Source organism: Schistocerca nitens, chromosome 2 (assembly GCF_023898315.1).
Source record: "Schistocerca nitens isolate TAMUIC-IGC-003100 chromosome 2, iqSchNite1.1, whole genome shotgun sequence".
NCBI lineage: Eukaryota > Metazoa > Arthropoda > Insecta > Orthoptera > Acrididae > Schistocerca > Schistocerca nitens.
In genome coordinates this window covers 260,576,721-260,603,314 of record NC_064615.1, presented here as the reverse complement: position 1 = coordinate 260,603,314, position 26,594 = coordinate 260,576,721, and the positions used below count along the sequence as shown (strand labels likewise).

Here is a 26,594-nt window from a genome sequence, read left to right as displayed (position 1 = left end):
TTTAAAGTGAATGTAACTGTAAAGTTCTTAATCACTTTCTGCTGTATTTCTAAACCTATTTAGGTGCAGAAAGGCACAGTGATCGGGAACGTGCTCTTATTCAAACGTTTATTGCATAAAAAGTGCTAGAATTACGATCTGAAACGGCTCTGTTAAGTTATTTCCATAAACATTTATCGGCTGAGCTATCCGAACAGGCCTTCTGGCCGGGGCGAAAATCCAATGTGCCAATACTTCTTCTCTGTTGTTCTAAGCTTCACAAACCCTCTTCTGTATCTCTTGGAATAGCAGAAGAAATTTACTGGCAAACTTGAATCTGGGAGTAAGTCCATGATGCGTAGTCGGGTGATGAAGGCAGCAAGAGCAGAGGTCGAGATTGGAGCACCTATCAGACTCGAACTTTCACTTGTAACAATAGAATTTTTATGCTGCACTTGGACCCACATTACGTAGTTATGTAGTTAGTCATATGTATCAGAGATCATTTGAACGATTCTTTTATCACATGGCCGTGGAACGAGTCAGTTTACAGGGTGTGTGTACATGACTAGTGTTAACATTCATGAACAATTTATTTTTTTTAGTCTTACACAACTACATTAAAAAAAGCCTTTTCTTAAAAAAACTGACCAACAATTTTGAAGTAGAAATTCCTCAGTGAAATAGAAGGAGTTGTCCATGTTAAATGATTTTAAGATAGATTTGCTGCCTGTCGGGCATTTTATGTTATTAGCCAAAAGAGCAAAAAATTTCTTGTTGAACGTTGAGCTCTTCCCCGATCTACTGACAGCTTTAAATATGGGTAACAAAGGTCATTTTTCCCTCTAGTGCTGCAGGTATGGATATACTGTTCTTCTAAAATTGGGATGGATTATTTATGACGAAATTCATTCGCGAAAATATGTATTGTGACGGCGCAGTTAAAGTGGCTACCTCCTTGAAGAGGTACTTACAGGACGTCTCTGGGTAAACACCACACATTATTTTTGCTGCTAGCTTTTGTGCTATCAGTACTTTCTTTCTAGATGAGTTACCACAGAAAATTATTCCATAATACATTACTGAGTAAAAATACACAAAATATGTACGGAGGTTGATTCGTTTGTTTCCAAGATTAGCAATTATATGAACGGCAAAAGTAGCTGAACTTAATTGTTTGAGAAGCTCAGTAATATGCTTCTTCCAGTTCCAGTTTTCATCTATGTACAACCGAAAATTTGAAGCATTCTCTGCCATTTAGTGACTCCTGCTCATGTGCTACATCAGTAGCTAGTATGACGCTATTTGTTGTACAAGACTGATATAGTCTCTTTTCTACAAATTTAGGGAGAGTCCATTTTCAAACAACCACTTAATAGTTATTTGAGAAACGTCGTTATTAATCTCATCTGTGACTTTTCTTCCTAATGAGATTTATTATAACACTAATATTGTCTGCAAAAAGTACCAGTTCTGCTTGTTGAATGTTAAATGGAAGGTAATTCACATATATTGAAACGTCCCCTTTTGAACAATTTTACATGACTGTCCTTAAACTGACACACAGTATTTTTAGCGCAACGCAATCTGACTTTCAAACAATCCCTACAAAAGAATGACCCTGACTAACATTAAACTATACCTTTCACAAATCACTTATCTCACAAAATTCTTCGCTACTCAAGCTACTGCAATACAGTGAGCGCCACTACTGCCAGCTAAATAAAAGATTCAAAGTACTGAAGGCACTAACTACTGATAGGCATAGTTAGCAAATGAAAGATTTTGATAGAGAACAACCAATGTATTTACCTCTATAGTCATAATATATATAGCAGTTCATCACAAATTTCAAAACTCCGCCATCTCTCTCTCCCCACATCCACCACTGCTGGCGGCTCACCTCCAACTGCGCAACGCTACGCGCTGTTCACAGCCAGCTGCCCAACACTACAATGGCGAGTATTACAACACTGCAAAGCAGCCACAGACTGCACACTGCACAGCCAGTGATTGTCATACATAGCGCTACGTGGCGTTACCAATAAGAAAACAGAAACAGCCTACTTACATAGCCCCCATGCTCCGCACAAAAAATTTTACAAATTGTTTTGGGCACTGGCCAATACATATTTGTTAAAAATTTTTTCACAATTACAGTAACAGAGAAATCAAATGCACACACTTATTGATACAATGTTGGTCAAATGCTAAAATTTTCTCACAGTCCATAAAGACAGTCCTGATCATTCATCACAGTAACACTGCAGGGTTTTTCTCAAAGTCTGAGCAGTAAAAGAAAATGCACACGGAAGTAGAGGATTTCCATGCAGTCTTGAAGAAGTAGTGTTGTATTCCAACGGAAAGACAGTGCTGACTCTTGACATGCAGACAGGTAATGGGCCACAACAGAGCAAACCCACAGCAGAGTCAGTCGAAGTTTTGAAGAATATTGGTAGGTAGGTCATCACAGAGCAGACCCACTGTAGTTCTGGTAGAGATTGTGGTATTGGTGGGCCACCAGAGGCGCAGACCCACTGCAGTCCTTGTAGAAATAATGGTACTGGTGAGTCAGCAAAGACGCAGACCCACTGTAGTCCTTGTAGAAATAATGGTATTGGTGGGTCATCAAAGGTGCAGACCCACTGTAGTCCTTGTAGAGACAATGGTACTGGTGGGTCATCAAAGATGCAGACCCACTGTAGTCCTTGTAGAGATGGCCAGCAGCCATCTGTTGTGACTGTGCAGGTGCACAATCACCATTGAAGAGTCTTGCGGATAATATAGCAAGTCCATAACCACCACTTGTGCACTCACAAAGTTTTTGGAATTGTCCTTAGAACCAGCAATGCTGTTATCCAGTCCCTTGCTGAATTATTAACACACGTGCAAACACTAACAGTCCCTACTTCTCACATATTGTCCATATACTACGACCAACAGAAACGTGTGCAGTGAAATGGAACTTACAAGTTACTTAATTTGATGAACTGGTGTCAATTACAATTGTATAACATAAGAATACACTTACAAAGGTACAAAATACATCATTAAAGAACATAACAATACAGATAACATTTGTAGTACAGGCTTTACAACAGAATAGAAATAAACATATACATCAGTGTTACAGGAATTATGACATGAGTACATACATAAAAGATCAGAATAACTTTCACAGAACAGAATTAATAATGTCTAAACATCTTTACAAAGTAAATAACATATTATTAATGCCAATTGTATTTGAGGATAACAGTATTCCTCATCATAGTGAATGTAACTTAGCATTAGAAGAGAAAAAAGTTCTATGAAACAGTACACAGAGACAGGAAGAAAACAAATACACAAGGGTACACAAACACATAAGGGGATAACACAATGGAAAGGACAGGGTTCGTTTTCAGTGTAACTTTTGGTACTGCAGTATTTTGCGAACAAAACCTTTTTTGTTCTTGGAGATCTCCCTTCGTTCATCATTACTCCCAAAAAGTCCTATCTGTACCTCTTTTCTGTATTCTAACCATATTTCTTTCAAAATAAATATGGCTCATTGTACAATACTCATTTAGGCCCAAATCGTTTCCATATAACTTTCAAAGCATTCTTTCCCTATTCTCCATAGTTAGGTTCTTATATAGTCTACCCCCTCTTAAGCTAACTTAAATCTACTGAGCTCAGATATTAAACTAAGGGACGAGGCAATGCAGCAGCACAAAACAATTAACACAAACAGCAATGACAAAAAAATGGAAATTTGCAAAGCAAGCTACAGTAAATCTAAATTACCAAGCAATTCACATTACAACTAATATGAGGCAATGCGCAGCAAACAAGAAAAATAAATCTGGCTTAGCAGAGTAACACAAATTAAAATTCAGTAGCACTATGCCTGGCAAACAGCAGCAGCAAATAAAATTTAAACCTAGACCTCAAGCAGAAAAAAATATTACACTAAAAATGGCCATGTCTAATACCTATGTCACATCTTAACACTAGAGTGATGCATCACGAAAACTTACACTAGCAGATAAGTTACCAAATCGTAAAGAAATTATTTATGCAATTCCTGTGAAGGGAAATGTCTATTTATGTGCCCTCGTTATCTTGGAAGTAGATCATAAATTTCTTATTGACTGGATCTGTAGGCATAAAATAACTATATTAGTACATATATTAAATTTTATTTTAACCAATGCTGCAGTGCAGCTAGAAACTAGATATTAAAGAAAATGAGCAAATATGTACAAAGGACGGCATGAAACATCATTCATTAGCCATATGGCATTTCATAGTGCAGTAAGCAATCTTTCAACTAGAAAGACAATAGATGTGAAATGTTTCTCATCATTTCATTTCAGTAAATATGATAAATTAAGAGCTCCACAGTGTAATCATATGTTTTCAAGTTCGACCGTGTCGTTTATGCGATGCTCTCTGCAAAGGAACGTCAATAGCGAGGATAATGGCCTCCCTTTTTTTTCTTCTCCACCTGCGCCTCTGGCACACACTAATGACTTCTTTCCAGGCGACTGTCGCCCATCTGGGTGCCCACGACGCATTACGTGCAGGTGGTCACTTAACTTTCTTACGGAAATATTTACGACAGCAGTTTCCGCTACAGTGACAGTCTCATAAAAAAATATTTCACAGGTCAAGAATTAGCGTTGCAAATCTGTAGAAACAAAATCCTATAAATATAAGTGTCCAAAAAAAATATTCGTCAGCATTGTGATACAGTCACGCATTTACACACATTTCATAACTCTTAAAGTACGATTCTTGGTTTCCAACATACTTCTTCACAAGTCAGTCCCTAACCACTACTCATTACTCCTTACCTTATTACACATATATCTATTAGTCGACACGTCAATCTTGCGACGACACTTCAATATTTCATCATAATTAATACATAGCATAATCAAATTCCTCATATAGCATCAGCTTATTGATCACAAACATACCTCAGCAGCATAATACACATCGTCGTCATAAAAATAACATCATAACACCTCAGTCAACTCACAAAATCGCCGTAGCTTTCTGCAATAATTTCAAATCCTAAAAAAAAGTTCTCTGCTCATGTCAAAAGTTTCATCCACCTCAAACGTACTTTAAAGATCGTGATCCCATACCAAATATATCATTCAAAGCTCTCATAATATCACAATGGTTCCAAAAAAAATATGAACAGTTTACAAAGTACAGACAAAATACAGTTTCATAAGTGTGAAGTTATCCAACTGTGTAACTGCGTAAACATGTGTCAATGATGTAATAAAGAAATGTTTATCTCTCAGTTAAATGATCAGATAGCTGTGTAATTTGTGTGTTAGAGAAACATGGTACCGATGTGTAAAGTTGTATAAGCAAATACCATATTAGTTAGGGCTCCTTGTGCTTGCCAAACACATGGTACACAAAGTAAGCGTGTACCCCCCTGAGGATAAATGAATAATACCCTCAGGTGTTACAGATTACAGCAATGGAATGAAATGTATCACGGAATACCTTTGTATCATTGTACTTCAAATATCCTTAAAAATAAATGTTTTAAGTACAAAATTAATCACTCAAATGCGTGTACTGTAGCGCTAAACTGTGCGTCTTGTTGTAAGATAATCTCTGTGGAAGTGTCGTAGTTATCGTCCTCCGAAAGCTAAGTTCTGCAGAAGTCAATGTACTTACCTCACGATACACAAAAATGAAATGCTTTGCGAATAGATATCTTAGTTATTACGCTTATTGCCGTGATGAAGAAAGTACTGTGCTGTAATGTATTGTTGTGCTACGGAAAAGGCTGTCTCATTGTAGCTATACCACAAAAGTTACTACTAAAACATGTTTTTCTTTCCAGAAGAATTCAGAAAACTGTGCAGATATAAAACAGATACACCGCAAAAGCAACATTGTAAATTGTCACTCATTAGTAGCGTCGTGATATAGTCGTGTAGCTGTCAAATAAACTAACCACTGTGTCGTCTGGTATCTCTCAGAAAGCACTTTGAATCTGGAATGTATTTTCAAGTAAACCAAATGTTGCATTAGAATCTCATTAGCAGTACTGGTAAATGTTCTAAGTATGTGAGCCTTATAGTCGTTACGTAATCGTGCAACTAACAAGCAAGAATGTACACACACAATAACACTGTGTCGTCTGTTCACAATAACAATGCATTCGTAATTTCTGTTTAAATAAGTTCTCTTGGTTCTTGACTGGATATTTAACTTCAAACATTGTTGCATATTAACAGATTCTAAGTCTGACAAAGCCTACTAGCAATGTAAAGTGAAAAGTTATATGGCAAAGTTAAAAAGCAGATTATCTTTCAATAAACGGTTTTACATGTGAAGTGTGGTGAAATCTTTTACTCTTCATAGTACTCAGAGTTTGAACTTGAATGCAATTGTCATGCGGTATACGTCGGTAAAGAATATTGGAATTTTTCTCAAGGTTAGCGTCTATGTTATTTTTCTCTGAGCCAGCTGGAGCACGCGGCTGCCTGCTGTGCGAGTCATTGTCTGTCTCTTTGTTGGCGCGCGCCGTTATTGGGATTAGGAGACCAAACTTCTACAAATTCGCCTTGACGAGAAGGCCCTGCCCTGTTTAAATCCCGCCAGTTCTGATGCAATTCAGGTCTGTCGTTACGAATATATCGTCTTTCATCATGTCGATAGGTTCCGTAGTTTCTTCCTTGTCCGTCACGTGGTGGAGAATTTCTCCCTGAATCGTAACTGCGCGCTGGACCGTTGCATCTGAAGTTATTCTGTCTCCCTTGATAATAATTATTTTGGTTCCCAAATTGTCTGTTTCTCTGATTGTCTCTGTGATAGTCATTACTGCAGAGAGGTGATCTTTTCCTGTAATTATTACTACTCTGCCAACGGTTGTTGTACGGGTGGTGTCTGTTTCGGTCACGATTTGTGTTGTGAGAATAGCCTTGTCGCGTCCAGTTATTATTTCTTTCATTGCGGAATTGCGATGGATGTGATCTGTAATTGTTGTGCTCCTGCGTTCCGCGATTGTCAGTGTCAATTTCCAGTTCTTGTAACAGTCCCTGAAAAGCTTCAATGTCGTCTTTGCAACGTCCTGCTAAAATAATATGTCGTAAATGTTCAGGTAATTTGATTAAGAAAATGCGGATGAGTTCTGAAGGGCTGTATGGGTTTGAAAGATATTGATTCTTGTGCAACATGTCTTCAAAATATTTCACAAGACTGGAGAATTCAGATTCTTCGAAATGTTTCATCATTATGATGCTATGTTTTACTCGGTCTTGTGTAGCTTGAGACCAATATGCTGAGAGGAAGGCATGATAAAAATCTCCTTCACTGTGACAATCGTGAATGACCGATCGCATTCTTACAGCTGGTTCATTCTCCAAGTAGCCACACATGAATTCTAACCTGTGCTCCAATGACCAGTTGGGAGGAAAACAATGAGAGAATTGATGGAGCCATGCTTGTGGATGAATGTCGTTGCCAGAATTCTTAAATGTTTTGAATTTACGTGTAGTAATGAACAGCTTATAGTCAAAATCATCATGTCGGTGAGTCGCATATCGGTCATTTTTAGGTCGTGTCGGCCGTTCCATCTCAAAATTCGGTGCACATTGCCAATTTCTTTCATAACTTCCGAAATGCCCTGTGTTATTATTTTGTGGTTGTTCCGTATTTCTATGTCCTTCTTCCCATATTGGGGCGCGAGTGTCCTCTGAAATACGTAATTCTTGTATTACCTGTGTCAGCTGATCTTGTACTTCGCGGATTTCTCTTTGGTGTTGCGTATTTATTTGATTCTGATTTTGTTTGAATTTCCTAATTTGTTCGCACTCTTCTGTGTCATTAAAGACTACCGGTCTTGTGTCATTGAGATCATCATCTACCTTTGTAGATAAGTTAGTGAACTGATCCGAAAGTTCGGCTACTTTCTCCGATAGTGTACTTATTTCCTCAGTGTGTTTTTCTGAACCAAGTTTCAGAGTATTTACTGTGTCCTTTAAATTTTCCTGAGTTTTTGCAAGTTGCGTAACCGAATCGGTAGATGCAACTGAGTCAATTTTAGCTTGCAAGGTGTCGTGATTTTCATGAACAATAGTTTGCAGTTCTTTTATGGCTGCTTCGTGATTCTGTAATGCATTTTCATGCCGCGAAAAAATAGGTTGAAAATGCTCACAAATTTGTGTTTTTACGTCATTACAGACTTTTTGACATTTCGATTCAATGTTATGTAACTCAGTAGTTAAATCTTCACGTGTTTGTTCAAGCTTATGTTCCACTGAGTCTAACTTTTGAAGCTTTTGTTCCATTGCGTCTAATTGTTGCTGTGTTTGTCTCTGGTGTTGTTCCATTGTGTCTAACTTTTGAAGATTTTGTTCCATTGTGTCTAACTTTTTAAGATTTTGTTCCACTGTGTCTAACTTTTTAAGATTTTGTCCCATTTGTCTCTGATTTTGTTCCATTTGTTGCATTAATTGCAATAATAATGTATTAGTGTCTGGAATCTGTTTCTCTACGCTTTTCAGCAGTGCATTTGCACCGGCAACATTCACATTTTGACAAGCGGAAAATGTGTCTTGACTCATTTGAGAAAACGGTGAGAACCCAAAACCTGAGTCTACAATATTTGCAAAATTGTGTCCTGTCATTCCCGATTCCTGAGGCGGGCTGTTGCCGACCGAACGATCGATAATGCTTCCCTCTTCACTAATTGTTTCACTGTCCATGCCATTGTTTGCCGCCCGTTCCATTTCCCTATGCACAATCACCAAATTACTACTTTGAACATCAGTTAATTCATTACTCGGTGGCGCTAACACACTGCTTTCGTTTTCACTGTCATTTCTCAGTTTACTTTGGAGCCTAGTATTACGTTTTTCACACGCCATTATTGTCACAGTATTTCACACGACAACACAGAAAAACACAATTTGAAGAGCAAAAATAAGAGAACACATTAACATAACACTGAAAATAATATCTAGTTAAATGCAGCTGCGAAATACTTGGTGCAAATCTACATGCATGCCACAACTGTTTTACTGTACAACAATGAAAGACTGCAACTACAAAGGAGATTTTCTCTACAATTACGCGCTAGCAATAAACAAAAGCTACACTAATTACACAAACTACAAGAAATAAATCAGAAGATTCCAGTGAGGTATCCTCGGCTAAGGGTCGACATATGAAACGTCCCCTTTTGAACAATTTTACATGACTGTCCTTAAACTGACACACAGTATTTTTAGCGCAACGCAATCTGACTTTCAAACAATCCCTACAAAAGAATGACCCTGACTAACATTAAACTATACCTTTCACAAATCACTTACCTCACAAAATTCTTCGCTACTCAAGCTACTGCAATACAGCGAGCGCCACTACTGCCAGCTAAATAAAAGATTCAAAGTACTGAAGGCACTAACTACTGATAGGCATAGTTAGCAAATGAAAGATTTTGATAGAGAACAACCAATGTATTTACCTCAATAGTCATAATATATATAGCAGTTCATCACAAATTTCAAAACTCCGCCATCTCTCTCTCCCCACATCCACCACTGCTGGCGGCTCACCTCCAACTGCGCAACGCTACGCGCTGTTCACAGCCAGCTGCCTAACACTACAATGGCGAGTATTACAACAATGCAAAGCAGCCACAGACTGCACACAGCACAGCCAGTAATTGTCATACATAGCGCTACGTGGCGTTACCAATAAGAAAACAGAAACAGCCTACTTACAATATAACGATAAGCAGTGGACGCAAATTGAACCCTGTAGGACTTCATTTGTGATTTCTCCCCAGTCACTAAAATGTTCTACACCTCCAACATTGTTTGAATTATTCAGCAGAACATGTTTGTTATGTATGATTCAAGCCAGCTGCCCATAAAACCATCATTTCCATAAAACTCGAGTTCGTTTACGAAAGTAACATGATCTACATAATCATACACCTTGGAAAGATTCCAAAAAATACTAACTGCCGATATTTTATGGACTCTAAACTGTGTTATGCTATGTAATATGTTTCTACTTAAGTGTGGGAATACTCTTGAGTACATTACTTTTTCGAATATTTTGGAAAAAGACGTCATTAAGGAATTTGGACGACAACTGTTAAGTATATCTTGTCGTCTTTCTTATGAAAAGGTTTACCAATTGCATATTTTAACCTGTCTGAAAAAATTCGCTGTGACAGTGATGCATTGCATGCATCACTATGGAGGTTCCTTATGAAGTTGGAACAACTTTTCATAGTTCTGTTTGAAACTCAATGAACACTGCCTGAGCTTTTGTTTCTTAGAATCTGTGTAATTCTATTAATTTCAGTGAAGGACGTTGGTGCAACTTTTAGTTGCTTACAGTTTTGTGGAATGACATTTTTAATATTTTCTCTTGCTTCTTCAACTGAATTGTTTAATCCTATTTTGGCTGCTACTTTTAGAAACTTATTGTTAAAAGTATTCATGGCTTGTGAACTACCCCTCACAACATGGTCATTTAGTTTAATTGTTGTGGGATTTTGCACACTGACTGGCTGTTATGTCTCCCACTTGACAATATACTATATAGTTTTAATCTTACTATCTGCATTATTTATTCCTGTCAGGATGTACGTTCTTCTGAATATTTTAATTACTTTCCTTAAAATAATACAATATTTTTGTAGTATGCAAGTAATGTCGGATATTGAATTATTCTGGCCTTTATATAAATTACTGTCTTTCTCTTACATGAGATTTTAATTCCCTCAGGTAATTACAGATTACTTGTTTTTTAATGTATCATCTGAACATGTTTCTAGGAAAGCAACTTTCAAATTTTGATACTTACAATGTAATAAATTTAAGTTGACATTAGCATCTCTTTCTATGTATACCTCATCCTATGCTACACGTTTTGTTCTGACTTACTCTTAAAACAATGTATCATGTTCTCATTAATAAACCTCACTGTTCACCCTGTATTCGGTGATATTGCATTTATTAAGTTTAACGAAATATCAGTTTACTGAGGCATTTACAGGGGGATCGTAAATGAAGGAATTAGGTGTACCAACCTCTGATGTAATTTCATAACTGGTTATAGAAACGAATTTGGCTGCAACACTCTACAACGAACTCTTTGACCCTAACCAACATTTATATCAAGTGTATTCCATTTTTTATGCATAATTCATATTTATGAGAACAGCACAATATCGCCGATTGCTTGCTGATTACGTTGATATCATGCAATTTTTCCGAAGTTTATTTTAAGAATCCAGAAATAAATGCATGTTTCGAACGTTGAAATCGGTTTAATACGTTACCCATATTTTGATACCATGAGTTGAGGATTGATAACGACTGAAAACTGCAATATGATAATAGATATCATTGTGAACCAATTCATTTGGTTCGTCTTGACACAGCTTTTGTGCAATGCTGATATTCAGTTGAAGACTGTTTTGAAAAGTAATATTTATTTAGCAGATGCTGGACGACAAAAGATCATCTTTTACCCATACAACTGCACTCCAATTTTATCAGCTTATTAAATACTACTAAAGCATAGATCATAATATTAAGTCTTCCGCAACTAAAATCTAAGACCAATTTTCGAATCAGCAGAAAACTTCTTTTAAGATGAGTGTCTTTACAGACAAATTCTCAGTCGTTTTAAATTTCGTATTAAGTTCACTTATTTTATTTGGCTAAGACGGTAGACATGTTTGAGGAAATAATAATAGACTCAAGTATGGTAGCCACCACTTAATATGCATTCAAACAAATTTAATATGCGACAGACAAATTCTTTTACTTTGAAATAGCGCTAAAGTTTAGGTGTATACTGCAGTTCGTGGTAACACATCACTTACATTGGTGCGGAGAGGGAGATCTTTACAAATGCTTTTGCTAGACGCCAAGTGTCACGTGAAATTGAGTTGGTGTTGTGGCAGGCCACGCGGACCTACAGTACTTTTAACTATAGAGAATGCCAATCAAGTGTAGGTTGGCAACTACACTCCTGGAAATGGAAAAAAGAACATATTGACACCGGTGTGTCAGACCCACCATACATGCTCCGGACACTGCGAGAGGGCTGTACAAGCAATGATCACACGCACGGCACAGCGGACACACCAGGAACCGCGGGGTGTTGGCCGTCGAATGGCGCTAGCTGCGCAGCATTTGTGCACCGCCGCCGTCAGTGTCAGCCAGTTTGCCGTGGCATACGGAGCTCCATCGCAGTCTTTAACACTGGTAGCATGCCGCGACAGCGTGGACGTGAACCGTATGTGCAGCTGACGGACTTCGAGCGAGGGCGTATAGTGGGCATGCGGGAGGCCGGGTGGACGTACCGCCGAATTGCTCAACACGTGGGGCGTGAGGTCTCCACAGTACATCGATGTTGTCGCCAGTGGTCGGCGGAAGGTGCACGTGCCCGTCGACCTGGGACCGGACCGCAGCGACGCACGGATGCACGCCAAGACCGTAGGATCCTACGCAGTGCCGTAGGGGACCGCACCGCCACTTCCCAGCAAATTAGGGACACTGCTGCTCCTGGGGTATCGGCGAGGACCATTCGCAACCGTCTCCATGAAGCTGGGCTACGGTCCCGCACACCGTTAGGCCGTCTTCCGCTCACGCCCCAACATCGTGCAGCCCGCCTCCAGTGGTGTCGCGACAGGCGTGAATGGAGGGACGAATGGAGACGTGTCGTCTTCAGCGATGAGAGTCGCTTCTGCCTTGGTGCCAATGATGGTCGTATGCGTGTTTGGCGCCGTGCAGGTGAGCGCCACAATCAGGACTGCATACGACCGAGGCACACAGGGCCAACACCCGGCATCATGGTGTGGGGAGCGATCTCCTACACTGGCCGTACACCACTGGTGATCGTCGAGGGGACACTGAATAGTGCACGGTACATCCAAACCGTCATCGAACCCATCGTTCTACCATTCCTAGACCGGCAAGGGAACTTGCTGTTCCAACAGGACAATGCACGTCCGCATGTATCCCAACGTGCTCTAGAAGGTGTAAGTCAACTACCCTGGCCAGCAAGATCTCCGGATCTGTCCCCCATTGAGCATGTTTGGGACTGGATGAAGCGTCGTCTCACGCGGTCTGCACGTCCAGCACGAACGCTGGTCCAACTGAGGCGCCAGGTGGAAATGGCATGGCAAGCCGTTCCACAGGACTAAATCCAGCATCTCTACGATCGTCTCCATGGGAGAATAGCAGCCTGGATTGCTGCGAAAGGTGGATATACACTGTACTAGTGCCGACATTGTGCATGCTCTGTTGCCTGTGTCTATGTGCCTGTGGTTCTGTCAGTGTGATCATGTGATGTATCTGACCCCAGGAATGTGTCAATAATGTTTCCCCTTCCTGGGACAATGAATTCACGGTGTTCTTATTTCAATTTCCAGGAGTGTATGTTTGGTGGCATCGATCGCCGAAATCGACATCGACCGGCAAATCGATGTTCGATACAATGAAAGAATGGGTCTCTTGAGAGAAATAATTGATTGTCTTTGTCTTTCTGTTCTCGCTATTGCCTTGTGTGTCGTTTGTTCTGGTGCCAAGTGGGTAATTCGTAGCTACTGTATTCAGTTATTATTCTACAAGGTCACCAACACTGAGTTCTCGTAACTACATAAACATGTCCAGTGTCACTCGTGAGATTATTTTGTTGATTGTTTACGAAATACATACTGAGCTATGAAGACATCTTTTTATTTATCAGTATTGACGTTGCACATAATTACAAAAAAGATGACAGCAGAAGTGAATTTCGAGACCAGAGACCTGCAATCGACTACAGCCATTACGTTAATCACATAATGTTGATGAAATCCACAAGTTGAATTTGTGGCGTGCTACACTAAACGAGTGCCAGACTTTATTTTCGTCGATCCCAAGCACAGGCAGCGGCAGAAGATGCATGAATGTAGATTATGTCACACTCATTTATTTCACAAAATGTTGTATTTAGCCCGTGGCTATCGAATTCCAGTTACCCTGTACAAAACACAGTTGCAAAGCAATCAATGTCCTTCACCACTGCAACTGAAGTAATAAAAATAATAATACGCTCTTTGTATACGTGAAGATGTCTCCCGGTTATTACCAGGGTTTTTCCCACATGTTACACTAAGACCAACGGAGAATTTTAAGACAAACTGTGAGACAGTGCGTAAGTGCGTCTCGTTTATCGTGCGGTGTGTGGCGGAGGGTTCGTGTGAGAGCTGTGGCAGGCATCCTCCGGCAGTGCCCTCGGACGACGGCTTTTGCCAGTCTTGCGGCTCCAGCTGGAGAGGCAGTGGCGGCCGAGTTGGACTGGTACAGGTGTCTTACCAGTTACGAGTCGCAGACGGTCCCTGCGCTCGGTACCAAAGTACTCAGATCCCCCCGAGCCAAAGATGAACGTCCCGCACGGAGGCTCGCTTCGCAAGCAGTCAGGTCCCATCCTAGCATGATCTCTCCCCGAGCTTTCTGCCAAGTTTTCAGCGGGCTTTCCCATGAATCTGACGGATCAGTTCAGGTTATTCTTGACCCCTAATCGAATTAGTCAACAGCAACTTGAAAGACGGGCTCGCTCCACCCATCAGAATTGAATTTGACCGATCGTAGGTGCTATCTGCCCTGGATCTTAACTCGGTCGAGTAACCGCTAAAGTCGGTGAACACAAGGGAAGCAGTATGTAGGGCGCATCAGGCCTCACGTGGCCTCAGCGTCCATCGAAAACAAAGTACCCAGCAACACAGTAGCAGTTACGTATAGTCGATGGTGGATGATGGCCTTCACCCTGAAGGCGAATAGTATGGCGGAATACGACAATTAACATTACAGAGGGACACTGTAAACTAAGGGTGCCTCACTGCTTGCACCACGGCGGTACGGTAAGGCGATGACGAATCAACCCACTGAGTCTCGTCGGCGTATTTAACTACCACAACAGCTGCTCGCAATGAGCTCTAGACGAGAATATAAAACTGATTTGTGTTTGCGGAAATGACCTTCGTCGCTTTTCCCAAAACTTTGGTTGTGATTAGCTGCTTCGTCAAAAACTCTTCATGATAGATAGTATTAAGCGTAATAATTTTTTTGAAATTAGTCTCTGTGTTTCTTGTGTTTCACCTACTTTCAATAGAATATCAGTACGAGAATGTACAAGTGACAGATGTACCAGGTGGTTATAATTCAAGTGCAGCTACTCACAGAGGTCCAGTGTGGGCTGTAATTATCGTATGCTAACAAAACTTGGCAGACATTCTAATGCGTCAACGCAGAACCGTTTACGCTAGAAAAAAATTAGTTCCAATTTTGGCCACCAGGTGCAAATCTGACGCTGTGAATGCAAGGCAGACCTACAGAAACGTTTCGATATGTAATGGAACAGGAACGGGATGGTGGCAGATAACGTCAAACAAGTGAAAAAGGCATATTGTTGATATTATCATTAACCGCAACTCACACAGATTGTTCATTTTGAGCCCCGGAACATCGACGAGATGCTGTGCAGAGCCAGATCTGCACGTGGTGGCCATAATTGGAACAAACTTTTTTCCAACATAAACCGGTTCCACATTGACGTATTAGCATATCTACCAAGCTTCACTGTCATATGATAATTATAGCCCACAATGGACCTCTATGAGGTTTAATTATAACAAGTTAGTACTATGTAACGCAGATGTGGATAAAAGTTGAGGAAATAGTACCTCAGAATCAGTAGGCCCATGGATTGCTCTATCACAAAAATTACGTTAGTAATGTTGAGTCGAATACCTTTTACTAATCTGGTTAATGATATGTAAAATAAACTAGAAAATTTGTTCCGACATCCTTAACTGTCTGAAAAAAGGCTCTGGATAATTTCTGAGCTGCTGGTAGAAGTGGTTAAAGTATCTGCCGTGTGGACAGTCAGCATTCAAAAAGTGCATCCAAACCCCTTCGTATTTCTCCTCGTCAATAAATACACTTTTGGCGTCAACGAATCTCTATTATTGTCGTCGGACAACGCAAAGAACATACACCACTGGCCATTAAAATTGCTACACCAATAAGAAATGCAGATGATTAACGGGTATTCATTGGACAAATATATTATACTAGAACTGACATGTGATTACATTATCACGCAATTTGGGTGCATAGATCCTACGAAATCAGTACCCTGAACAACCACCTCTTGCCGTAATATCGGCCTTGATACGCCTGGGTTTTGAGTCAAACAGAGCTTGGATGGCACGTACAGCTTCAACACGATACCACAGTTCGTCAAGAGTAGTGACTGGCGTATTGCGACGAGCCAGTTGCTCGGCCACCATTGACCAGACGTTTTCAATTATGAGAGATCTGGAGAATGTACTGGCCAGGGCAGCAGTCGAACATTTTCTGTATCCAGAAAGGCCCTTACAGGACCTGCAACATGCATGCGGTCGTGCACTATCCTGCTGAAATGTAGGGTTGCGCAGGGATCGAATGAAGGGTAGAGCCACAGGTCGTAACACATCTGAAATGTAACGTCCACTATTCAAAGTGCCGTCAACGCGAACAAGAGGTGACCGAGACGTGTAACCGGCACCCCATACCATCAGGCCGGGTGATACGCCGGTATGGCGATGACGAATACACGCTTCCAATGAGCGTTCACCGCGATGTCGCCAAACACGGATGCGACCATCATGATGCTGTAAACAGAACCTGGATTCATCCGAAAAAAAACTACGTTTTGCCATTCGTGCACCCAGGTTCGTCGTTGAGTACACCATTGCAGGCGCTCCTGGCTGTGATGCAGCGTCAAGGGTAACTGCAGCCATGGTCTCCGACCTGATAGTCCATGCTGCTGCAAACGTCGTCGAACTGTTCGTGCAGATGGTTGTTGTCTTGCAAACGTCCCCATCTGTTGACTCAGGGATCGAGACGTGGCTGCACGATCCGTTACAACTATGCGGATAAGATGCCTGTCATCTCGACTGCTAGTGATACGAGGCCGTTGGGATCCAGCACAGCGTTCCGTATTACCCTCCTGAAACCACTGATTCCATATTCTGCTAACAGTCATTGGATCTCGACCAAGGCGACCAGAAATGTCGCGATACGATAAACCGCCGCGCGGGATTAGCCGAGCGGTCTCAGGCGCTACAGTCATGGACAGTGCGGCTGGTCCCGGAGGAGGTTCGAGTCCTCCCTCGGGCATGGGTGTGTGAGTTTATCCTTAGGATAATTTAGGTTAAGTAGTGTGTAAGCTTAGGGACTGATGACCTTAGCAGTTAAGTCCCATAAGATTTCACACACATTTGAACATTTTTGTACGATAAACCGCAATCGCGATAGGCTACAATCCGACCTTTATCAAAGTCGGAAACGTGATGGTACGCATTTCTCCTCCTTACACGAAGCATCACAACAACGTTTCACCAGGCAACGCCGGTCAACTGCTGTTTGTCTATGAGAAATCAAACTTTCCTCATGTCAGCACGTTGTAGAGGTCGCTACCGGCGCCAACTTTGTGTGAATGCTCTGAAAAGCTAATCATTTGCATATCACAGCATCTTCTACCTGTCGGTTGAATTTCGCGTCTGTAGCACGTCATCTTCGTGGTGTAGCAATTTCAATGGCCAGTAGTGTACATTAATCAGAAAGTTCGGATAATGCGTCCCTGTTAAGCTTTGTGGTAGCACGTATGGCCCTGTTAATCTATCGCCAAATACTCCCGCCCGTACGTTGATTGAGAAATGGTGTTGATGTCCTCTTCCCTGAGAAATGGTGTTGATGCCCTCTTCCCTGAATTGGTTGGGGATTTACATCTGCCCATGAATGCTGGTTTGGAAATTCACAGCACCAACTCTTGTGAATCTGCCTCATCGGTAAATAAAATCTTAGATGTGAACAGTGGATCTGCGGCACACTTGAGCAACAGCCATTGACAGAACCGCCGTCTGCCATGGTGATCCTGTGGCCTTAGGGCCTGAACGCACTGTAGACGATTTGGGCACAGCACTTGCCATGAAGTGTCCTCAGATAAGAGAGTGAGACAGGCCTTCTGCTGCTTCTAATCGTCGCACATTTTCCCCAGGGTTTTCTTCCACCGAAAGTTTCACGCTCCTCCATATCAGGTGTGCGGACTGTGTGGGGCCTTCCACAGTCAGTCTTCCGAGGTGCAAAGGTTCTTGTGTCCCTCAGACACTAGAGAAGTCTTCCGAGCAGCTTGTCGGAGGGCACTCTGCGCTGTGGGTATTTCTCAGCGTAGAGGGCATGGGCTCGCAGGCTACTTCCGTTTGCTAAATCATAGCAGCCATTTTACTTGTCGAGTAGCAGGCTCCGTTGCTAGCACTCTGCGCTGTGGGTATTTCTCAGCGTAGAGGGCATGGGCTCGCAGGCTACTTCCGTTTGCTAAATCATAGCAGCCATTTTACTTGTCGAGTAGCAGGCTCCGTTGCTAGCAATTAGTGGAAGAGAGAAAAAGTAAATGTACTACACCATTTGTACATACAAACAGCGGAATAACAGTAACACGTAAGTGACTCCGCGTTTGGAACAAGATAGAACACCGTGATACGTACACAGGGTTGACAATACTATATGCTAAGGCACAAAAACATGACAAAAACTAACGTAGCGTACAAAACGACTCAAACCACACAACTGACTGCAAAAAATGGTTCAAATGGCTCTGAGTACTATGGGACCTAACATCAGAGGTCATCAGTCCCCTAGAACTTAGAACTACGTAAACCTAACTAACCTAAGGACATCACACACATCCATGCCCGCGGCAGGATTCTAACCTGCGACCGTAGCGGTCTCGCGGTTCCAGACCGAAGCGCCTAGAACCGCTCGGCCACACAGGCCGGCAACTGACTGGAGACCACCTATTGGTAGGTAGAGTACTGTGAGTTGAAGGAGCGTCAATGCAACGACTGTGCTAATATGTGCAACGTAGATTCGCGTAGCTCTTCCTAAAAACACGTGTTTACCTCGGAAAGTATGCGTTTTCGGACCCACGTTTATTGGAGTTATTTTTCTTCTTTCGATGAGTACTACCAACTCTCAAAGTATTCGGCAATTTTTTCAACACCCTTTATATTGGGTTGGTGCATAAGTTCGTAGCGTTGTACCGTAAATTTAATAAACACAACAAATAGACGTAAGACAGACTTCAGTCATCAGTAATGTAGCCTCCTTCACTGTTTAGAGTAGTCTGCCAACACTTCGATTCCGCAACTGTAGAAATAAGTGATTTTGAGGCGAAGACTTCTCCGAACCATCCGGAAAGGAAGTTCATTGAAGGTTGTTCGATAGAGAGCGGGAAAGGTGAAAATCTGAGCACCCAAGATGATGTGAATAACGTGGCTGTGGAATGACTTCCCAACCCATTCGTGTACAATGTTTTTTGTCACTCTAGCAGAAAGCGAGCGGGCGGAATTGTGGAGTATAAAGAAGTCTCTTCTTGTCACCAGTAACGACGTAGGATAGGAATCGTCGGTGTTGTTCACGAGCCAATTGACGACGAGCAAGCAGAGATGCTTATATGACCACTGCTGATTTTTGCAACTTTGGCTTAGAGCATTCAGTACCCAGACACCCGATTTCTGAATCTTCCCCATTGCATAAAAATGTCGCACGATGGTGGAAGATCACAGTTCATTACATTTTCCAGTTCTCGAGTGCACTGACGTGGCTCATTGTGGATGAATGTGTTTAAAAGATCTTCATCAAACCCCGAAGGTCTTCTTGAACGTGGAGTGTCACTAATGTCAAAACACTGTGCAAATGACGTAGGAAATGACTTTGATCTATGCACAAAAATGTTACGAGGGCTATTCCGAAAGTAAGGTCCGATAGGTCGCGAAATGGAAACCACGGTAAAAATCAAAAATGTTTTATTTGCAACAGTTAGATACACCTTGCAGCTACTTATCTCCATAGTCGCCGACCCGACTTAGACGTGTATCGTAGCGTTGTACCAACTTTCCCATACCCTCGCTATAGAAGGCAGCCGCCAGTGCTCTCCGCCAATTCTCTACGCTGGCCTACGGCTCGTTGTCTTGTGCCGAAATGGTGTCTTCATAACCAGCGGTTCATGTGACCAGAGCTGAAACTCAGAGGGAGACAATTACGGGCTGTATTGTGGGTACTCTCACATTTCCATTTGAAAACGATGCAGGAGCATCTTCATTGCCCCTGCAGAATGCGGCTGAGAATTGTCTTGAAGACGAAACAGCACGACAGTTATGTAATGTTAGCTGCATAGCTTCAGGGGAAATTTCTCACCAGGCCCCCGTACTTGGCGGCAGACACTATTTTCTAGACATCTTTACGCACTCACTGCGAGCTCAGAAATGAGAAGAGCGACGTGATGCTAACTGGGGTTATACTAGAGACACTACCCAACACATCTGTGCAAAGCTTTATCGGATTTTCATAGTCGTTTCCATTTCGTGACCGATCGGACCTTACTTTCGGAATAGCCCTCGTATTTTGAGTGGTGTCAGTGACTGCAGACTTACACGTCGCTAGCTCAGATGAACAAAGCTTTGCCGTTCCACCGCGTCATGGTTCTACAATGCACTGGTAAGTAGGATTAAGCTCACTATGCCCGCCCGGTTGGCCGTGCGGTCTAACGCACGGCTTTCCGGGCGGGAAGGAGCGCCTGGTCACCGGCACGAATCCGCCCGGCGGATTTGTGTCGAGGTCCGGTGAACCGGCAAGTCTGTGGATGGTTTTTAGGCGGTTTTCCATCGGCCTCGGCAAATGCGGGCTGATTCCCCTTATACCGCCTCAGTTACACTATGTCGGCGATTGCTGCGCAAACAAGTTCTCCACGTACGCGTACACTACCATTATGCTACCACGCAAACATAGGGGCTACACTCGTCTGGTGTGAGACGTTCCCTGGGGGGTCCACCGGGGGCCGATACGCACAATAACCCTGGGTTCGGTGTGGGGCGGCGGAGGGGTGAAGTGGACTGCGGTAGTCGTCGTGGGGTTGTGGACCACTGCAGCTGCGGCGGGGACGGAGCCTCTCCGTCGTTTCTAGGTCCCCGGTTAACATACAATACAAGCTCACTATCGTGCTACGTACGTCTCAGTGCTGGATAGCTAATCGCCTATGGCATTATGCTCACAATTGAATGGGTAAACGTAATAGTTGTGGAGACTCTTACTGTGAATAGTGCTAACTAATGTCTCAGTTATCCTGGCATTTAGCGTATAACGGCCCGTGTGGCAAAATATTTTGAACAGGCGCCGTTGAATGCGTGGGTATAATGCTCGCCTGTTATTTATCTCACACTGGGGTCGCTAGTTTTGTAGAGAGTATGCTGGGGAGACGATTACTTGGAATCAATGGCTCCTGTGAAGGCTCTTTGAAATCTGTTGTGACACGCATATCTCTTCGATTTTGAATATTATGCAGGGTGTACATTAAGTCCGGGAACACTTTCAATTATTTATTGCCCAAGAACTAAACATTGTACAGATGTCATACATATTGCATTTCCAAGAGAAACTCTGAAAGGTTTTTTTTTTTCAATCATTCGATATGCGAACCATGAGTGACCCGGCAGGCGTCAATACGGTAATCGAATTCTTGCCATACCCGTCCCAGCATGGCAGCGTCGGCTGTGGCAGTGGCATCCCGTATTCTCTCCCGGAGCTCTGCTACATCACGTGGTAGAGGCGGTACATGCATCAGATCTTTAATGTCTCCCCACAGAAAAGTCTCACGGAGTGAGATCTGGTGATCGGGAGGGCTATTTCATGAAACAGCTGTCTCTTTCTGTAGCACCGTGTTCAGGTACCCATGCACTTCACGATGAAAATGGGTTGGAGTCCCATCCTTCTGAAAGATGAAGGGAGAGTCCGATTGCATTTGAGGCATCAGCCATTGCTGCAACATGTCCAAGTAGGAATAGCTTTATGAATGTCTCTCGTACGCGCTCCACATTCACTTCACTCACACTGTGACGTCCGCTTCTCTCTGCCGAACACAAGCAACCCGTAGTAACGAATTTGTTGTGCCAGTGGTAAATAGCCTTCCTTGTTGGTGGCTTCTTACCGTACTTGGTTCTAAACATCCCTTGAACAGCTGCAGCATACGTGTTTCTGTCGAACTCCAACACACAGAAAGCTCACTCCGCACCTGAACTCGCCATGCTTGCGACTAGCGCTTACTATCAGCAAATTACCAAACTACGCTGTTTCAGTATAAACGAAAAAAAAACTTTCAGGGTTTCTGTTCAGAATGACATATGTATGATATCTGTACAATGTTTGGTTCTTGTGCAACAAATAATTGAAAGTGTTCCCGCCCTTTAGGTACACCCTGTACTTACGTACACCAACTTAATTGGAGGACAAAGGATCTCAAAAATATATTCTGCCTATACCATACGAGTTTGGTAATTATTTGTTGGCGAACCAACCCCTTCCCTCGCCTATCATTTAATTCAATGTGTACGCATGTATCATCAGCAGGACTGCAACGTCAGAATTTCCATAGTGGAAGCGAGGCAGGTGAGTGTTGAAGGTTGCTGTGACGCGGAATGTGCCGACTCACCGAACCAAACTTCTGGGTCCACTTAGACTGTGATCGTGTATGTGTGTGTGTGTGTGTGTGTGTGTGTGTGGCTTCCTGTGGTGCAGCCAGCAGCCTCCGTGGATATTTCTTTTTCGTATAGATGTTGTGCTTTCTACATTTCACCTAACTTGTAGAAACCGAAATTAAAAGATGGGTGAATAAGTAACAATTGTTCTATAACATATACACACTGACAGATTTGTGCTCTAGCACTTTCAATGTTAATAAGACCTTCAGCGTGGACGATGTTTTTAAAATCAAGTTACCGTGGGATAGCTGGCGGTAAAAGCTATCAATTCACTCAGAATTGCAGTACGTTATAGTAGACTGGCACAAAAGCTTGAAGTATTAGAATTTAACAGTTAATTAGTTTGTTATCAATAGAAGTAAGAAACAAAATGACACCTACCAGTTGATTTAGTTTAAATTTCTATGGCATCACAACACTTTCAGAAGATGTAATAATTATAATCACACTGACAAAGAAAAAGTGATAAATAATAATATTACAGTATTTAAATATGTAAATTACGATATCACAGTGAGAGACATCATTAGTTAGATGCTCGAGCAGAAAGAGGAGACAAAATCCTGTAAGAAAGCCACGTAGGATTCTCTTAAACAGCAAATCTGCACAATTCTCAATAACATTAAATACATACAATGTCATGTACTAATTCACGTAGAATCAACCAATCAGCCTCGTTTTTCTTGTTTTGAAAATAGGCGTGTAAAACAGGTGATAACTCTTGTGAAAGATACTTTATCTAGATAATTTGTATTGTACTGATAATAGAAATTATGAGGCAGATTTGTGACGCCAGGAAGATAGGACAGGCAGGAACTTACGACCAGTGAACGCAGTTGATTATGCGGAGATGTAGGAGAGAGTTTTTCTGGGGTTGTCTAGTTTGTTGGCGGAGGTTACAGTTGCGGACCGTTTGGGTGGCGACACAGCCTCGTTCGCTAGTTAACTTCCATACTCTAAAGACCTTCGATACTTATAAACTTTTCAGAGATAGTTCCGCATGGGACTTGGTAAAAATCGTGAATTATGCTGAGCAGTGAATTGCTCTAACAAGAATATTAGTTTGATTATAATAATGTCACTGTGGAACTTCGTTGTAATTTCGGTAAATTAGCGGTTGCAGTTTTATTAACTGGACTTAAGCATTTAGCAGAGCTATCGTTGGTGTTAATCATATGCCTGGTTGCATAATCCGATGCTGAATGGTTTCGAAAGATCGCACTGATTCATATGTAATGGAATAAACTTACATCTTTGCACATGCCGCCTAAATTATTTAAACTTGTCCACATATGTACTGAACTTTGTAACCTTTTCAGCAAATCGCTGCTAATTTTAGAAACAGATACTCATGAAGGTTTGTGGGTACTCCAAGACAAAGCAGAAGAATTGGTTCGTGCACTCATTTGACGCACTGGGTTATGGTAAGGAAGTTACTTAGCAAGCAGTAAGTGATTCAGTAATTACGACTCTAGCCCTCCAGTCCGGTTTCAGGAGTCCTAAACAGTTGTTACTGTTGCATAACGCCTTTCTTCGCAGGCTATAAAGATCCATACACTTAGCAAGTAAGCTGTTCTCGGATGGCATTCCTTTGTTGCGGCAAGTTATGTTTCCACTGTTATTACCTGCAAATAGCCCACCTATACGGGATGGGTCATTTTGTCAGCTCTACCTTCGAGTGGCTTTTCTTAAGCCGTCCTCTCACGGGACGTGAAAACGTACGTGGAGAAGGAGCTGATGGCGTCACATTTTGGAATTCCACATTCCATTACATTGTGAAGCGTCAAATGAAAGATATGGCGTGTCAGATTTTTGCCTCGTCGAATGGAACGTAGCCAATGTGATACGGCACCGGTTGCGCATCACTAGCAGAACTTAGGAGACACCATACTATAATGAGCTGGTTTTTTAATTATAGAGTATCTGGTATGAATATAAACTGTTTTAAAGCATCAGTAAATGGAGGATCGCCAGAAAACGCGTCGTTTTAGCCACGACTTGTTATAATAAAATGACAGGAAACTACATATCGGTGGTTAAAGACTTCCTGTATTTTATGCTTTTGCTGTTATGACTTGTGCACTATGCAAGTATACCGTGCTACGGCACAAAAGAAGATCTATCTAAAGCGCGTAGTTCTGGTACAATTTGCCTTAGTTAAATATCAAATAATAAGATTTGCAGATACAGACTTTAGACAGTGTATATTACACATGGAGACTTGGCTGCCACGTTGAAGCTGTAATGTAGTCGACAGCGTTGTGAGCTGTGAAGAGAACAGTAGCAAAATCGCGCCTAGCTACTTCCCAATGTTTTTCAACTTTTGTTTTCTAAAAAAATTTTGCTGCTCCTGGAGGCAGACGTCTTGTAGCTAAAAGTGACACACATCGTGTCTGGCTTACGTCAGACACTATACCACCAAGTTTCATAATAACAAACAGTATAAGAAGAAAAGCCTTCAAAGAAATGAATTATATTGAAGAAAAGGAACAATTAATCTTTTAACGAAGCGCTGAAGAAAAATAAATTACGGTTCAGCATATTACAAACGAGAAACATTTCTTCAAGGGTAGTAGGTAAATCATTTTATTACTTTTGCAGAAAACGTTGAGAGTAATAATAGACAACTCCATGAGAGACCAGCATTAATCACCTGTTCGTTCATCTAGCGTTGTTCTCTCATTCAGAACGTTATTGCGGAAGATGGCGTTCTGTTAGGACGGTACGTAAGTTCGTAGCGTTTTCCCGTAAGTTTAATATACAGAACAGATACGTATAACAGAGGCTTTAGACATTAATAACAAATTCTCCTTCACTATTTACAAAAGACTGCCAACGCTGGGGTAACTCTTCGATTCTGCTACTGCAGAAATCACGTGGTTTTGAGGCGAAGAACTCGTCGACCCATGTTCGCGGCGCATTTTCATCCGGAAAGGAAGTTCCTTGAACACTGTTGGATAGAGAGCGTATATACACTACTGGCCATTAAAATTGCTACACCACGAAGATGACGTGCTACAGACACGAAATTTAGCCGACAGGAAGAAGATGCTGTGATATGCAAATGACTAGTTTTTCAGAGCATTCACACAAGGTTGGCGCCCGTGGCGACACCTACAAAGTGCTGACATGAGGAAAGTTTCCAACCGATTTCTCATGCACAAACAGCAGTTGACCGGCGTTGCCTGGTGAAACGTTGTAGTGATGCTTCGTGTAAGGAGGACAGATGCGTAGCATCACGTTTCCGACTTTGATAAAGGTCGGATTGTAGCCTATTGCGACTGCGGTTTATCGTATCGCGACATTGCTGCTCGCGTTCGTCGAGATCCAATCACTGTTAGCAGAATATGGAATCGGGGGATTCAGGAGGGTAATACGGAACGCCGTGCTGGATCCCAACGGCCTCGTATCACTAGCAGTCGAGATGACAGGCATTTTATCCGCATGGCTGTAACGGATCGTTCAGCCACGTCTCGATCCTTGAGCCAACAGATGGAGACGTTTGCAAGACAACAACCATCTGCACGAACAGTTCGACGACGTTTGCAGCAGCATGGACTATCAGCTCGGAGACCGTGGCTGCGGTTACCCTTGACGCTGCATCACAGACAGGAGCGCCTGCGATGGTGTACTCAACGACGAACCTGGGTGCACGAATGGCAAAACGTCATTTTTTCGGATGAATCCAGGTTCTGTTTACAGCATCATGATGGTCGCATCCGTGTTTGGCGACATCGCGGTGAACGCACATTGGAAGCGTGTATTCGTCATCGCCATACTGTCGTGTCACCCGGCCTGATGGTATGGGGTGCCACTGATTACACGTCTCGGTCACCTCTTGTTCGCATTGACGGCACTTTGAACAGTGGACGTTACATTTCAGATGTGTTACGATCCGTGGCTCTACCCTTCATTCGATCCCTGCGAAACCCTACATTTCAGCAGGATAATGCACGACCGCATGTTGCAGGTCCTGTACGGGCCTTTCTGGATACAGAAA

At 42.2% G+C, this 26,594-nt stretch overlaps 1 protein-coding gene across 1 annotated transcript in view; it reads right to left on the bottom strand.

Annotated features, from left to right (window-relative positions):
* The window catches only part of LOC126234347 (vesicular glutamate transporter 2.1-like), a 165,970-nt gene that overhangs the window by 94,739 nt on the left and 44,637 nt on the right, over positions 1-26,594 (bottom strand). The gene's annotated exons all lie outside the window — the stretch shown is intronic.